Source organism: Triturus cristatus, chromosome 1_1 (assembly GCF_964204655.1).
Source record: "Triturus cristatus chromosome 1_1, aTriCri1.1, whole genome shotgun sequence".
NCBI lineage: Eukaryota > Metazoa > Chordata > Amphibia > Caudata > Salamandridae > Triturus > Triturus cristatus.
In genome coordinates, this window is record NC_140579.1 from 1,115,926,510 (window position 1) to 1,115,943,424 (window position 16,915).

A 16,915-nucleotide genomic window follows, 5' to 3' on the forward strand; every position below is an offset into this window, starting at 1 on the left:
AACAAGCCTTGGCAGCTGCAAGTCTTGTGTGGAGTGAAGATTGGCAATGGTGCAGACCAGCAAGGTCTGATGGACTTACCCAGCAAAGGTAAGTGAGGGCAGGCCCAGAGCAACCAGGCAAGCCCTTGGAATCAATGTGGAAGTCTTCAGGTGAGTTACTAGCCAATGGGCAAGCAACCGCAAAGACGCCTTTGCAGGAAAAGTTTAACAACAGCCCACGGTCACTCGGGACAGGGTAGGCCGCTGAAATTTAGTACTAGTCTTGCTAGGGACTTGGACAACAAGTGGTCCAAAGCACAACTTCGTTGGACGTAGTTTAGGGCTTGCACTCGAAATCAGTGCACGGTTCCCTGGTATTGCTGTTCCTCATCACTCGTGGGGTCCAGATGCCACAGCTTTGCTGGGGACTCAAAATGGCCGTCGAGAGGTCAGGAAATCCACTTCAGGGGATGCAGGGACTTCAGGCTCCGGCGGGAGCGGTAAAGTTTGCAACCATTGTAGAGAGTTTTGGTGCCTGCCAAGCAGGGGAGTCACTCCTTGACTCCAAGGGAGATTCTTCAGTCTTCCAGAGATAGTGGAACGTCGAAGGGCCAGGATTCTTCTTAGTTGAGCGTCGTCCAGGTGTGATCTAAATTGCATTGGCAATGTGTGGTATCTTATAGTGAAAAGATGGGAGGGACTAGCTCTATGACCACTCCTCTAGGAGGGTCAGGGTAGTGGGTGGTTACACCCACTTCCCTTTGTCCAGTTTCGTGCCAGAGCAGGGGTAGGTAGCCCCTGAACCGGTTTGAGCTGGCATATGCACAGAGGAGCCTACTGCTCCCCCAGTGCAGGACTTCAAAGCACTCTAAGAGTGCACCCACCCAGCTCCAATACACTAAATCCTGTCTGGGAGGTGGTGACACCTCCCTGTGACAGGAAACCCTTTGTTGGGCTCCCTCCACTGCGACTTTCGGTCAGCAACAGGAGGGCAGCCCGGTGTCTGTGCTGGTGGCATCCATTTTGTGATGCCAGGGCTCTGAAAGATTCCTACCGTGTAGTACAGTGGGTACATGTCGTCCCCTCTAGAAGGGTGGGATCCTACTCCCACACCAGTTACTGGTGTGGGGGTAGGATTCCAAGTTGTTTGACACCAAACACGACATGTTTTGATGCAGTCATTCCAAAGTTGGCATTTACCGCGGGGTTATAATGCACTTAAAAGTATATGGTTTAACCGCATCCACAAACAGCAGCAGAGAATAGACTCTGCCAGCTGCAGAGGGGTCCTGCTCAGGCAGAAGCACCCCCTCACATAGTAAACCATGCACCCTGCCCTTGGGATTGATAGGGCCTACCATAGGGGTGACTGATAGGTTTATATCTGTGTGTATGGTGAGATATAGGAACCTATACCTCAGTGAGGAGTGCTAACACTACCTCACACAGGCTGCAGTAGCAGGCCTGTGGTGTCAGATTGTGAGTGCTTCCCAGGGGTGGCATAATACATGCTGCAGCCCCTGGTAGGCCTGTGAAGTACCAATGCCCTAGGTACCATATACTAGGGGCTCATAAGGTACCACAGTATCCAATCACTAGTGCATCTAATATGCACACCAAGTTGTTTAGAGAGATCAGTTAGACTGGGGCCCTGATTAGCAGGGACCCAGCCAGACTATAGCCAGAAACCAGTGTATACATCAGAAAAAAGTGGGGGCAACACAAGTGCAAATCCTACTCTCCTACACAACCCCTCCCCCAAACGCAGGGACATTAAACTAACCTTGACCAGTTGAGTCTTCATGTTCTAAGTGGAAATAACTTGAGAGTCCATCTGCATTGGCATGTTGGGTCCCAGGTCTATGTTCCACTGTATAGTCCATCCCCTGTAGGGAAATGGACCACCTGAGCAGTTTAGGATTTTCACCTTTCATCTGTTTGAGCCATAGGAGGGGCTTATGGTCAGTCTGAACTATGAAGTGAGTGCCAAACAAGTATGGCCTCAGCTTCTTCAGGGCCCAAACCACAGCAAAGGCCTCCCTCTCAATGGCTGACCAACGTTTCTCTCTAGGGGTCAGCCTTCTGCTTATGAAAGCTACTGGCTGGTCTTGACCTTCATCATTAAGTTGAGACAGTACAGCTCCCACACCCAGCTCTGAAGCATCTGTTTGGACAATGAACTTCTTTTTGTAATCTGGACTCTGTAAGATGGGGGCAGTGCACATTGCCTGCTTGAGGTCATCAAATGCCTTTTGACAGCTAGCTGTCCACTGAACCTTTTTTGGCATTTTCTTGAAAGTAAGATCATTTAAGGGGGTCACTATAGATCCATATCCCTTAACAAACCTCCTGTAATACCCAGTCAGGCCCAAGAAGGCTCTCACCTGAGTCTGGGTGGTTGGAGCTACCCAGTCCATTATGGTCTGGATCCTGCTCTGAAATGGTTGAACCTGGCCTCCACCTACAAGGTGGCCCAGGTACACAACCTGACTCTGCCCTATCTGGCACTTAGTGGCCTTGATAGTGAGGCCTGCTTTCTTCAGGGCCTCCAGTACATTCCTGAGGTGGACCAAGTGATCCTGCCAGGTGGAACTATAGACAGCAATATCATCAAGATATGCTGAGCAATAGGTTTCCATACCAGTTAGAACTTTATTCACCAACCTCTGAAATGTGGCAGGTGCATTCTTCAAACCAAAGGGCATTACCACAAAGTGATAGTGCCCACCAGGGGTCGAAAATGCTGTTTTAGCCTTGGCATCATCAGCTAACTTGATTTGCCAATAGCCTGCTGTAAGGTCAAATGTACTGAGATACTTGGCTGAGGCCAACGTGTCTATTAGTTCATCTGCCCTTGGTATTGGGTAGGCATCAGTCCTGGTGACTGCATTGAGGCCCCTGTAGTCAACACAAAACCTCATCTCTTTCTTACCGCCCTGGGTGTGAGGTTTTGGGACAAGTACTACTGGGCTAGCCCAAGGGCTATTTGAGGGCTCAATAACACCTAGCTCCAACATTTTCTGGACTTCAGTCCTGATACAGTCCCTGACATGGTCAGGTTGCCTGTAGATTTTACTCTTTACCGGCAGACTGTCTCCAGTGTCCACCTCATGGGTGCACCAGAAAGTCTGACTTGGGGTCAGGCTAAACATATGTCTAAACTGCTGTAGCACTTGTCTACATTCAGTTTGTTGATGTTCAGCAAGGCTGCTTGCCAAAGCAACACCATCAACTGACCCATCTTCAGGGTTCTGTGAGAGCAGGTCAGGGAGAGGGTCACTCTCCTCCTCCTGGTCCTCATCAGTTGCCATGAGCAAGCTCATGTCAGCCCTGTCCACATATGCTTTAAGTCTGTTGACATGGAGCACCCTAAGGGGGCTCCTGGGAGTGCCAAGATCTACCAAGTAGGTGACCTCTCCCTTCTTTTCAACAATTGTATGGGGGCCACTCCATTTGTCCTGGAGGGCTGCTGGGGCCACAGGCTCCAACACCCACACTTTCTGGCCTGGCTGGTAAACAGTCAAGACAGCCTTTTGGTCATGCCAAGCTTTTTGGAGTTCTTGGCTTGCCTCAAGGTTTTTACTGGCCTTCTTCATGTACTCAGCCATCCTGGAGCGGAGACCAAGTACATAGTCCACTACATCTTGTTTGGGAGGTTTGAGAGGTAACTCCCATCCCTCTTTCACCAGACATAATGGTCCTCTAACAGGGTGCCCAAACAGAAGTTCAAAAGGGCTGTAGCCAACCCCCTTCTGAGGAACCTCCCTGTATGCAAACAGAAGGCAGGGAAGTAAAAGGTCCCATTTTCGCCTAAGCTTCTCGGGGAGTCCTTTAATCATTCCCTTTAGGGTTTTGTTGAATCTCTCAACTAACCCATTGCATTGTGGGTGATAGGGAGTAGTGAATTTGTAGTTTACACCACACTCCTTCCACATTGCAGTTAGATATCCTGACATAAAGTTAGAACCTCTGTCGGAGATGACCTCCTTTGGGAAACCCACTCTGGATAAAACTCCAATGAGGGCTCTTGCTACCACAGGAGCTGTGGTAGTCCTTAGGGGTATAGCTTCTGGATACCTGGTGGCATGATCCACTACCACCAGTATAAATCTGTGCCCAGATGCTGTTGGTGGGTCAAGGGGACCAACAATGTCAATTCCTACCCTTTCAAAGGGAACCCCCACCACAGGTAGCGGTATCAGGGGGGCCTTTGTGGTGCCACCTGTCTTGCCACTGGCTTGACAAGTGACACAGGAGCGACAAAACTCCTTTGTGTCTTCAGACATGTGTGGCCAATGAAAATGTGGTACAAGCCTGTCCCAGGTCTTGTTTTGGCCCAAGGGGTAGGATCTCTAGCCTCAGAATATAGGAGCCCCTCATCCAAATAAACCTAATGGGGCCCACTAGCACTCCCAGCAGCCTCAGCAGCAGCCAGCTGTCTGAGGGGTTCAAGAGTGGAGCAGCACTGTTGCTCTTTGCTCAGATCTTCCCTGGAAGGGCCCCCTGCCCCCAAGAACTCAACCTGACCAGGCTCAAGTTCCTCTGGGGCAGTTCCTTCTACAGGCTCTGCTTCTCCTCCCTCAGGAGGGGAATCTGAGATCTGAGACAGAGGAGAAGGCCCAGCCTTAACCCTACTGCTCTTCCTCTTGGGTAGCACCTGGTCCATAGTTTCAGGATCCAGAGCTGGTTCAGCTTTATGCATTTTGGCTTGTGACCTGGTCACAGCAAATACCTCTGCAGGTATGCCCAACATCTCAGCATGAGTACATAATTCTACTTCAGACCAGGCTGAAGTCTCTAGATCATTGCCCAACAAACATTCGACAGGGAGGTCTGCACTGAGTACTACCTTTTTGAGGCCAGTTACCCCTCCCCAGGAGAAATTCACAGCTGCCAGGCTATGGTTGGTCCTGGTGTTGCTTGCATTGGTTACCTGGTACATTTCACCCAGGATGATCTGTGTAGAGTCCACTAGGTCCTCTGCCACCATGGTGACACTAGCACCTGTGTCCCTAAATGCCAAAGCCTGTTTGCCATTTATGATAGGCTGCTGTTTGTATTTGCCCAGATTACTGGGGCTCACTAGGAAGGACATATCAAGGTCTCCCTCACAAACTAGCATTGCCTGTGTTGGTACTCTGACTAGGCCAGAGTCCACATCAGAACCCAGGGTCAACCCTACTACACCCTTATTCTGAGTATTACCTCCACCACTTGATGCACTAGGGGGAACAGTTGCCTTAGGGGCTGGAGTGGTGGTGGTTTGGTTTTTGGACTTTGTACAGTCAGAAGTCCAGTGCCCTTTCTGTTTACAGAATTTGCACCAGGGCTTCTTTTGGCCTTTTCCCTTTGCAGATTGTGACTCCCCACCAGATGCAGATTGTTGGGGCCCTTGTGAAGACTTCTGATCTTTAGATTTATCCCCACCCTTATCTGAGCCTTTAGGATCTTGCTTCTTAGTGTCACCACCTTGGTTCTGGTTTTTCTGCCTCACCCTGGTTCTGACCCATTTGTCTGCCTTCTTTCCCAATTCTTGGGGAGAGGTCAGATCAGAGTCCACCAGCTACTGATGCAACAACTGGTTCTGGCAATTATTCAGGATCTTTTATCTCATTATAAGATTATACAATCCCTTAAAGTCAGTTACTCTACTACCCACCAGCCAACCTTCTAGAGCCTTGGTTGCACAATCAACAAAGTCAGTCGAATCCTGAGTCTGTGCTTTCTGGGTATCTCTGAACTTCAACCTGTACTGTTCAGTGGTTGAACCAAACCCATCTATCAAAGCACTCTTCAGGGCTTCACAATCATTAGCATCCTCTTCTCTAACATTGAGGAGCTTGTCTCTCCCTTTGTCTGAAAAGGAGAGCCACAAGATTGCTGCCCACTGTGTCTGGGGGACCTGTTTAACTTTACAGGCCCTCTCCATAGCAGTTATCCATTTGTGGATATCATCCCCACTCTGGTAGGGAGGAACAACCTTGGACAGGTTCCTATGATCTAGCATGTAATCTCTGCCTCTAGGGACACTGTTGCTGCCACCAGGGGTATCAACCCCTCCTTCTTTGAAGCTCTTTGGAGCTCGAAGACTTCCCTATGTAAGGCCAATTGCTTAGTTCTGAGGGCAAGCCTAGCTTCCTCATACTGGAGCATCTCGAACCTTCTTTCAGAGGAGGTCTCCCTGGGAAAGTTGGAGTTCCTCTGTGGAATAGATTCTCTTCCAGAGTGATATGACCTGTCAGAGTCCCTTGAGAGGGACCTAGGCCTGTCTCCCACTCTGTCAGCTCTCTTAGGGAGATTTCCTCTATTCTCTTCAGACCCTTCTGGGTCTGGCCCTTCACCCACAGAGTCCAGGTCATCTTGATTGTCATCATCAGACCCAGAGACTATGTGTGACCCACCCCCTGATGCATACCCACTAGCTCCTAGAGCTTGTCTCAGGTCATCTGCTACTAACAGATCAGGTGTTGTGATGAGGGACTCCTGCCCTCCCTCAGATTTCTTTCAAAGCATAAGGCCTTCAGTTCAGTGTAGGCTATATCTTTGTACTGAGATGGGGTGGACCCACTGGCTCCACCATGGTGAGACATACTAGTTGTTAGAATGGGGGACCCCTAGTTGGCACAGGTAGGTACTTGTGACAAGCAGTGGTCCCTTCTTCTATTCAGGGCGAGAGAGTTACCCCCTCAGAACAACCCCTGCTCACCCTATAGGTAGTGTGGCGCGAGCAGTCAGGGCTAAACTTCAGGGCGCTAGTCAGTTAAGCATTTATGATCACACACAGTAAACCACAATGATCCCCCCACAAACGGACACCAGGCGTAAGTTGTATCAAAAATACGGATGCTTTATATAAAAGATTCTTTGTTACGCAGGCATGTACAAGACCATCAATAACGGTCGCGAAAGGGAAGCCACAAGATGATGATTAGGCACTGTTCTTGTCTTTGGTAACTTATTCGTTCACGAGCGCTTCACAGGGCTCGGTTGAGTCGGTCCAGTCACGGTGATGCGCAGCGTACCCGGGATACAGTGATACGGGGAAATCAGAACGTTGCGGACCCCGAGTCCGATAGAGAGTTCACTGTACCTGGGAACGTGCGATGTGGTTGGACGAGTCTTCAGGGGAGATGCAGGTTCTGCACCTCGTGGGTCTTCCGGATCAAGAATTCAGCGGGCGGCTCTCGGTAGACAGGTGCGGCCCAGGGCCTCCGACACGGACTGTGCGGGAGGTCACTGCGGAGGGCGGCACGGTCAGACTCAGGCTGGGAGGTGAAGCGGGGCGGCCGGATACGTTACGACGTACGGGCGGCCGTCCGAGGCTGGATTTCACTTCCCCACTAGAAATCCGGCGGGAGGGCGAGAGGGCACCAAGCGCGCTCCAGTAGCAGGCAGGTGACAGGGAAGCGGGGCGGCCAGACTCGATGGGTCCAGAGCGACTCAGGTAGAGCGGGGCTCTCGGCGAGTGGAGGCGGCCAGGCTTCTGGGTGTCACGGCCCTAGGAGGGATGCGAAGGTGCGCAGGGCACTCCGGCGGGAGAAAGCACACGGCTCGAATTCTCAGACGAGCGGAGACACGGTGAACCCACTGGTCCTGGGGTTCAGTTCAGGGGGCAAGCTCTTCTTCCAAGCCCTTGGAGATAGTTGAAAACAAAGTGCAAAGTCTCTTTCAGTCTTTTCCTCTCCTTCCTCAGCAAGGCACCTACTGCAGGCCAGTCCCTTAGGTCAGGGAAAGTTACTCCTCCTTCAGCTTCTTCCAGGTCCTTCTAGTCGGGCAGAGTTCCTTTGTGGTTCAATCTGGATCTGATTTCTTAGGAGCCAGGCTCCTACTTTTATACAGGGATTCTTTTGTTCTTTAGCGCCAGGGGGCCTGGGCCTGGCTCAGTCCAGTTTTGGAGCACTCTGTTGTGGTGACTCGGCTTGTTCCTTTCAGCAGCAGGGCAGAGACATCAGCCGCTCCACAGGGGGCGGCGCCGGCTTTGTGGTGGCAGAGCACAGGTCTATTCAAGAGTCAGGGTGCACTCCTCCCACCCATCCTGGTGTAATCTCTCTACCCACCACCTGGCAGCCAATCTGTCTCCTGGAATCCCCCAGCCCTGCTCCTGTACTGTTGCTAGGCAGGACACACACACACAGCAGAGGCGGACTGAGATGGTCAGGCACGCAAAGGCTAACTTTCTAAAAGTAGCATTTGCAAACCCAGGATATTAAAATAACCTTTACTAAAAGATGTATTTTATTATCCCGAGTTCAGGCATACTAAACATGACGTTCTACCAGGCTCTCTGAGTCCACTGGGGTCACAGCGTGTAGCGATCCCAGCAGCCCATTCTGGCCTATGGAGAGCAGGTAGCCTTCAATAGTGAAAAACGAAAATGGCTGTAATTCACTACTAAGACATGCCACACACATCAGGGCATGTCCTACCTTATACCTACAATGCACCCTGCGCTTAGGCCTACCAGAGGGGTGACTAACATGTAGTTAAGGGAGGGTTTAGGGACTGGTAAGTGGGGACACTTGCTCAGTCAGCGCGACGGTACCAGACCGCGCGCAGGTTCTGCAGTGGCAGACCCTAGACACATTTTACCCCGCTGCTTCGGTGGGTGGCACAACCCGTGCTGCAAGCCCACTAGCAGCATTTGGATATACAAGCCCTTGGCACCCCTGGTGCACTCTACTAGGGACTGATAGTAAACCAAATACCCCAAACGTGGAAGTCAATTCACATAATACATTTTACCATAGGGAGCACTTGCACTGTGGCACTGGATGGCAGTGGCACAGTGCCCTGAGCAGCTAACACCAACACAAAAACACATTGAGGCACAGACAAAAAATGGAAGGGTGACCCACGCCAATGGTGCCAGGTCTAACACGTGTCCCCTCCAGCTGAAAAGTGGGGAGAACTACCCTACCCCAGGGAGTTCTGCATCACTAAGGCGGAAAAACCTGGACAGACCGTCAGCATTGGCGTGATCTGTGCCAGGGCGATGCTCCACCGTAAAATCCATACCCTGTAGGGAGATGGACCACCTCAACAGTTTTGGGTTCTCACCCCTCATTTGCATCAACCATCTGAGGGGCCTGTGGTCGGTCTGAACCCGGAAGTGAGACCCAAACAAGTAGGGTCTTAGCTTCTTCAGCGCCCAGACCACAGCAAATGCTTCTCGTTCTATCGCACTCCACCTTTGTTCCCGGGGAAGTAGCCTCCTGCTAATAAAGGCTACGGGTTGGTCAAAGCCCTCCTCAGTGATCTGTGAGAGAACAGCCCCTACACCATGCTCTGATGCATCCGTCTGCACCAGGAACTCTTTGGAGAAGTCAGGAGCCAAGAGCACGGGCGCCGTGCACATGGCAGTTTTCAGGGTGTCGAAGGCTTTCTGACAGGTGTCAGTCCATATCACTTTTCTGGGCTGCTTCTTCGAAGTCAGCTCGGTCAAGGGGGCAACGATGCTGCCATACCCCTTGACAAACCTCCTGTAGTACCCGGTGAGTCCTAAAAAGGCCCTCACCTCCGTCTGGGTCTTTGGGGGCTCCCAAGCCAGGATGGTTTCCACTTTGGGTTGGAGGGGCGCCACCTGGCCGCTCCCCACTTGGTGTCCCAAATACACCACTGAACCCTGCCCGATCTGACACTTGCTTGCCTTGATCGTGAGGCCTGCCTTGCGCAGCGCCATCAACACTTCCCAGAGATGTTGCAGGTGTTCTTCCCATGTGCCGCTGAACACTGCGATGTCATCCAGGTAGGCGGCGCTGAACTCGGTCAGCCCAGCCAACACCTGGTTGACCAACCTCTGGAAGGTGGCAGGGGCATTCTTCATCCCAAAGGGCATCACCCGGAACTGGTAATGCCCATCTGGTGTAGAGAATGCGGACCTCTCTTTGGCCCCATCAGTTAAGGCGATCTGCCAGTACCCAGACGTTAAGTCAAACGTGCTGAGGTACCGTGCAGCCCCTAACCGATCGATGAGCTCATCAGCTCTGGGGATGGGGTGCGCGTCAGTCTTCGTGACGGAGTTGAGTCCTCGGTAGTCCACACAGAACCGGAGTTCGGGCGTGGCACCCGGCGCTGCAGCCTTTGGGACCAAGACCACGGGGCTGGCCCAAGGACTGCTGGAGGACTCAACCACCCCTAGGGCAAGCATCTTCGAGACCTCCTCTTTGATGCAGGCTCTGACCCTGTCAGTTACCCGGTAGGCCTTGTGCTTCACAGGTAAGCTGTCTCCTGTATCTACATCATGGACGCACCAATTTGTGATACCAGGAACCAGGGAGAACAGGTCAGGGAACTGCCCCAGCAGCTGGCGACAGTCACCCTGTTGCTCAGGGGTCAGGGTGGGTGAGAGGTTAACTCCATCCACTGACCCGTCTCGCTCTGAGGCTACCAAGAGGTCAGGGAGAGGCTCGGACTCCTCTTCCGTCCCATCATCGGTGGCCAAGAGCATGCCCACTTCGGACCTCTCCAAGTGGGGCTTCAGTCGATTGACATGTAGGACCCTTAAGGGGTTCCTAGGAGACCGCAAGTTCACCAAGTAGGTGACAGAACTCTTGCGCTCCACAATCTCAAAGGGTCCGGTCCACTTGTCCTGGAGTGCACAAGGCTCCACAGGGGCCAGGACCCACACTTTTTGGCCAGGTTGAAGCTCAACCAGAGTGGCGTTCTGGTCGTACCACCGCTTCATTTCCTCCTGGCTGGCTTCCAGGTTTGCCTCAGCAAGCTGCCTGAAACGCCTAGTCTGGTTCCGGAAAGCCAGCATGTAACTGTATACATTCTGGGGAGGTTTCCTGGGAGATTGCTCCCAGCCTTCCTTGACCAGACTAAGAGGTCCTCGTACTGGGTGGCCATACAAAAGCTCAAAGGGACTGAACCCTAGAGACTTTTGTGGCACCTCGCGGTACGCAAAGAGAAGGCATGGTAAGAGGACGTCCCACTTACGCCTCATGGGTTCCTCGAGACCCATAATCATGCCCTTCAGGGTTCGGTTGAAGCGCTCAACCAACCCGTTTCCTTGGGGATGGTAAGGTGTGGTGAACTTGTAGGTTACACCACACTCTTGCCAAAGGGACTTCATATATTTCGATATGAAGTTGGTCCCCCTGTCAGACACCACCTCTAGAGGGAATCCTACGCGTGAGAAAATTCCCATCAGTGCCCGTCCCACCACGGGGGCCGTCACTGTCCTCAGAGGGATGGCTTCAGGGTACCGGGTGGCATGGTCCACCAAGACCAGGATAAACCTGTTGCCCATGGCTGTCTTGGGGTCCAGTGGCCCCACAATGTCAATCCCCACTCGCTGGAATGGGGTACTGACCACAGGGAAAGGTTGGAGTGGAGCTCTCAGCTTCCTTCCACTCTTGCCACTTGCCTGGCAAGTCTGGCATGTCCTGCAGTGAGTGTCAGAACTCCTGCGCATTTGGGGCCAATAAAAGTGGGTGACAAGCCTTTCAAAGGTCTTGTCCTGCCCCAAATGTCCTGCTAACGGTACGTCGTGAGCCAGCCCCAGTAGGAAGGCTCTGAACTTCTGGGGTACCACCAGCGCACGGGCTGACCCAGGTTCAGCAACCTTAGGCTCTGAGTATAGGAGGTCGTTCTCCCAGTAGATCAAGTGAGTTCCGGACTGATCACCATTGGCCTGGGCTGCAGCCTGCTGCCGCATACCCTCTAGAGAGGGGCACTCTTTCTGCTCCCTGCAGAATTCCTCCCTGGTGGGGCCTCCTTCTTGCTGCCAATGGGTCAGCTCAGGCAGGTCCCCCAGTTCGGCTATCTGTTCCCCGGTAGGCTCCAGGGCATCCCCCTCAAGGTCTGCTTCCTCCTGGGCCGTGGGAACGTCAGGAGCCGGATTCCCGTGCCTCCCTTGCCCTCTCTCTAAGGCCGGTTCCTGGGCCTCTCCCTCAGGCTCCAGGGTTCCTTCAACACCCCTACTGGCTGCCATCGACCGGGTGGTCACGCACGCCCAATCAGGCAAGCCCACCATCCGCAGGTGAGTTGTCTTCTCCACCTTTTCCCAAGGGGAGCTCTCCAAATCGTTACCTAGGAGACAATCAACAGGCATGGCCTCTCTCACAGCCACTTGCAGAGTACCAGAGACCCCCCCCCACTCAAAGGGAACCTGAGCCATTGGACACTGACTCTCTGTGTTGTCAGCGTTGACAACACGGCAGAATGCGTGCGGGACAACCTGCTCTTGAGACACCAGGTGTTGCTTGACAGCAGTCACACTGGCTCCTGTATCTCTAAGAGCTCCCACCCTCTTGCCATTTATGGTCACCCACTGCCCATACTTTTGAGTATTGGGGGGCAGCTGGGCCTCAGCGACCATCTCACTGTCTCCTAATGAGACTAGGGTCATCTGTACGGGATCCCCCGCCCCTTGGACATCTATCTCCCTCCCCAAGGCTACACTATTCACCTGCTTGGGGGGTGGAGCACCAGAGGGTGCTGGTTTGCCATACAGGGGGCACTTGGGATCCACGGAAATGTGCCCCAGGTTGTTACACTTGTAACATCGGAGGGGCCCTCTTTGAACAGGGTTACCTGTCGGGGCCCCGGTCTGCTTCGGGGGTGGGGGTGGCTGAGAACCTTTCCCTTGGTTCCCTTGGGAATTACTTTGGGGCCCTCTGTAGAACTCCCTCTGTTTACCCTTGTCCCCCCCACTCTTCTGCTGGGGACCCTGAACACCCTTGGCGGGGCCTCCTACGGGACCCTTGTGGACCCTGGTGCTGATCCAGCGGTCCGCCTCCTCAGCAAGCTTCCTCGGGTTGGACAGCTTGCTATCGATCAGGTGTTGGCGTAGCTCAGGAAAACAATTATCCGACAAGTGCTCCCATGCAATTAAATCAAACAGCCCTTGGTAATCATTCACTTTGCTACCCTTCACCCAACCATCCAGCGCTCTGCAAAAAAAGGTCACATATTCTACATAAGTGGTACCAGGTTTCTTGGTGCAATCCCTAAATCTCTGTCTGTACAGTTCAGGAGTTAACCCATACCTTGTCATAAGAGCCTCCTTCATGTGTGGATAGGATGTGTGGACATCAGAGGGGAGGTCTAGCAGTGTGTCCCGCCCCTCACTCAGGAACCTTCCCCACAACCCCGCTCCCCAATCCTTCTCAGGGACCCGGTGGGAGGACATGGCTACTTCATAGGCCCTAAACCACTGCCCAATATCATCCTGCTTATAATATTCTTTGACTACATCTTTAGGAATGTGCACCCTTGACTCTGTTGAATTGCTGCCACCAGAGGGTGAGTTGTCTAAACTCCTGGCCTTGAGATCCAACTCCCTCATTTTTACCTCATGCTCCATGGCCAGTTTCTGCCTTTCTCTCTCCATTTGCAGTTTTGCCATCTCCACCTCGTGTGCTCGGGCGGCACTCCTGTCGGCCAACTCCTCTGGCGACAGGCCTCTGCTAGGCTCAAACACACCTTCGGGGGGTATCACCTCCCGGGCATTCTCTGGGAACTTTGATTCGTGCCAGGCTCTCAGTGCTGTCACGTACTGATCCTTGTTGCTTAGTCCACTTTGCTTGATTCTGTACTTGGAGAGATATCCCTTCAGGACATCATTTGTGCACTTCCTCAGTGCCTCGGGCTCCCAATCGATGTCATCTACTCCAGAGAATACAGAGGGCGCTCCGCCTCCGTTGACTGAGCTAGGCATGGTTTCTTAAGGTGGAGATTTTTCTTTAGCAACAACTGTCACTCAATCTGTGGCTGCGTTATAGGTCTGCTCTACGTGGTGATCGATAATTCACTGTATGTAAATCATAAATGCAAATTCGAAATCCCACCGCTGCCACCAATGTTAGAATGGGGGACCCCTAGTTGGCACAGGTAGGTACTTGTGACAAGCAGTGGTCCCTTCTTCTATTCAGGGCGAGAGAGTTACCCCCTCAGAACAACCCCTGCTCACCCTATAGGTAGTGTGGCGCGAGCAGTCAGGGCTAAACTTCAGGGCGCTAGTCAGTTAAGCATTTATGATCACACACAGTAAACCACAATGATCCCCCCACAAACGGACACCAGGCGTAAGTTGTATCAAAAATACGGATGCTTTATATAAAAGATTCTTTGTTACGCAGGCATGTACAAGACCATCAATAACGGTCGCGAAAGGGAAGCCACAAGATGATGATTAGGCACTGTTCTTGTCTTTGGTAACTTATTCGTTCACGAGCGCTTCACAGGGCTCGGTTGAGTCGGTCCAGTCACGGTGATGCGCAGCGTACCCGGGATACAGTGATACGGGGAAATCAGAACGTTGCGGACCCCGAGTCCGATAGAGAGTTCACTGTACCTGGGAACGTGCGATGTGGTTGGACGAGTCTTCAGGGGAGATGCAGGTTCTGCACCTCGTGGGTCTTCCGGATCAAGAATTCAGCGGGCGGCTCTCGGTAGACAGGTGCGGCCCAGGGCCTCCGACACGGACTGTGCGGGAGGTCACTGCGGAGGGCGGCACGGTCAGACTCAGGCTGGGAGGTGAAGCGGGGCGGCCGGATACGTTACGACGTACGGGCGGCCGTCCGAGGCTGGATTTCACTTCCCCACTAGAAATCCGGCGGGAGGGCGAGAGGGCACCAAGCGCGCTCCAGTAGCAGGCAGGTGACAGGGAAGCGGGGCGGCCAGACTCGATGGGTCCAGAGCGACTCAGGTAGAGCGGGGCTCTCGGCGAGTGGAGGCGGCCAGGCTTCTGGGTGTCACGGCCCTAGGAGGGATGCGAAGGTGCGCAGGGCACTCCGGCGGGAGAAAGCACACGGCTCGAATTCTCAGACGAGCGGAGACACGGTGAACCCACTGGTCCTGGGGTTCAGTTCAGGGGGCAAGCTCTTCTTCCAAGCCCTTGGAGATAGTTGAAAACAAAGTGCAAAGTCTCTTTCAGTCTTTTCCTCTCCTTCCTCAGCAAGGCACCTACTGCAGGCCAGTCCCTTAGGTCAGGGAAAGTTACTCCTCCTTCAGCTTCTTCCAGGTCCTTCTAGTCGGGCAGAGTTCCTTTGTGGTTCAATCTGGATCTGATTTCTTAGGAGCCAGGCTCCTACTTTTATACAGGGATTCTTTTGTTCTTTAGCGCCAGGGGGCCTGGGCCTGACTCAGTCCAGTTTTGGAGCACTCTGTTGTGGTGACTCGGCTTGTTCCTTTCAGCAGCAGGGCAGAGACATCAGCCGCTCCACAGGGGGCGGCGCCGGCTTTGTGGTGGCAGAGCACAGGTCTATTCAAGAGTCAGGGTGCACTCCTCCCACCCATCCTGGTGTAATCTCTCTACCCACCACCTGGCAGCCAACCTGTCTCCTGGAATCCCCCAGCCCTGCTCCTGTACTGTTGCTAGGCAGGACACACACACACAGCAGAGGCGGACTGAGATGGTCAGGCACGCAAAGGCTAACTTTCTAAAAGTAGCATTTGCAAACCCAGGATATTAAAATAACCTTTACTAAAAGATGTATTTTATTATCCCGAGTTCAGGCATACTAAACATGACGTTCTACCAGGCTCTCTGAGTCCACTGGGGTCACAGCGTGTAGCGATCCCAGCAGCCCATTCTGGCCTATGGAGAGCAGGTAGCCTTCAATAGTGAAAAACGAAAATGGCTGTAATTCACTACTAAGACATGCCACACACATCAGGGCATGTCCTACCTTATACCTACAATGCACCCTGCGCTTAGGCCTACCAGAGGGGTGACTAACATGTAGTTAAGGGAGGGTTTAGGGACTGGTAAGTGGGGACACTTGCTCAGTCAGCGCGACGGTACCAGACCGCGCGCAGGTTCTGCAGTGGCAGACCCTAGACACATTTTACCCCGCTGCTTCGGTGGGTGGCACAACCCGTGCTGCAAGCCCACTAGCAGCATTTGGATATACAAGCCCTTGGCACCCCTGGTGCACTCTACTAGGGACTGATAGTAAACCAAATACCCCAAACGTGGAAGTCAATTCACATAATACATTTTACCATAGGGAGCACTTGCACTGTGGCACTGGATGGCAGTGGCACAGTGCCCTGAGCAGCTAACACCAACACAAAAACACATTGAGGCACAGACAAAAAATGGAAGGGTGACCCACGCCAATGGTGCCAGGTCTAACACTAGTGTTGTGCAGTGTTGTACTACCTACACTAGTTGAGGCCTACTGGACCTAGCTTGAGCTGTAGCAAGGGTGTGCGTGTCCCTTCACAAACAGCTCTAAGTTCAGTAGAACTTATTGATACTAGCTTGACTTTATATGTACCTTGAGTACCTTAAGTGGTTTTCAGTTAGTAATTCAAATAGAGATTTTCTGGTAAAACAATGGCAAGCTGGAATCCCACACGCTGCCCACCAATTTGAGACGTTGGCCTGGCATATGCTGGTCACTAGTTATAGTGGCCACCTTGCACCAGTCCAATTCGACTCTTGGTAGATAGGTTTAAAGACAACCTTTTAAAGAAAGCTATCCTAGTGGTAGCTGTGGAGAGCAGCCTTCAGGCTAAGTCTCTGAGGAATGTAAAGCAGCTTGTTTTACCTTATAATCTCTTGAATTACCAAATGAAAAGACACCACACAGGTATATATATCAAATATATATGTATTTATTTCTAAATATACTCTACTAATCTCTTTATGAGATCAGAGCCAGGTAAACATTCAAAAGATCAACAGTTCTCAATAAATTAAGCACAAATATGGCTGTAGCCCTAGGGGCGTACCAGACCATATACTAAAATAATGGGTTAACAAACTCGACTTGCAAAAGGAAGAGGCCTAGGGCCTTGGGAATCGCTGGGGCTTCACTTCTGCAGTGTTAGCAGGTAAGTAATCAGCCCACAGGAGACGCGTGCAGTGTCTAAACACACACGCGGGTTTTCAATGCGTTTCAATGGCAAATGTCGCGGTTTGTATTTTACAGTTCTAGGGCACTTCGCAAAAGTCAACAGGCAAGCAACTTACAGGGTAAGT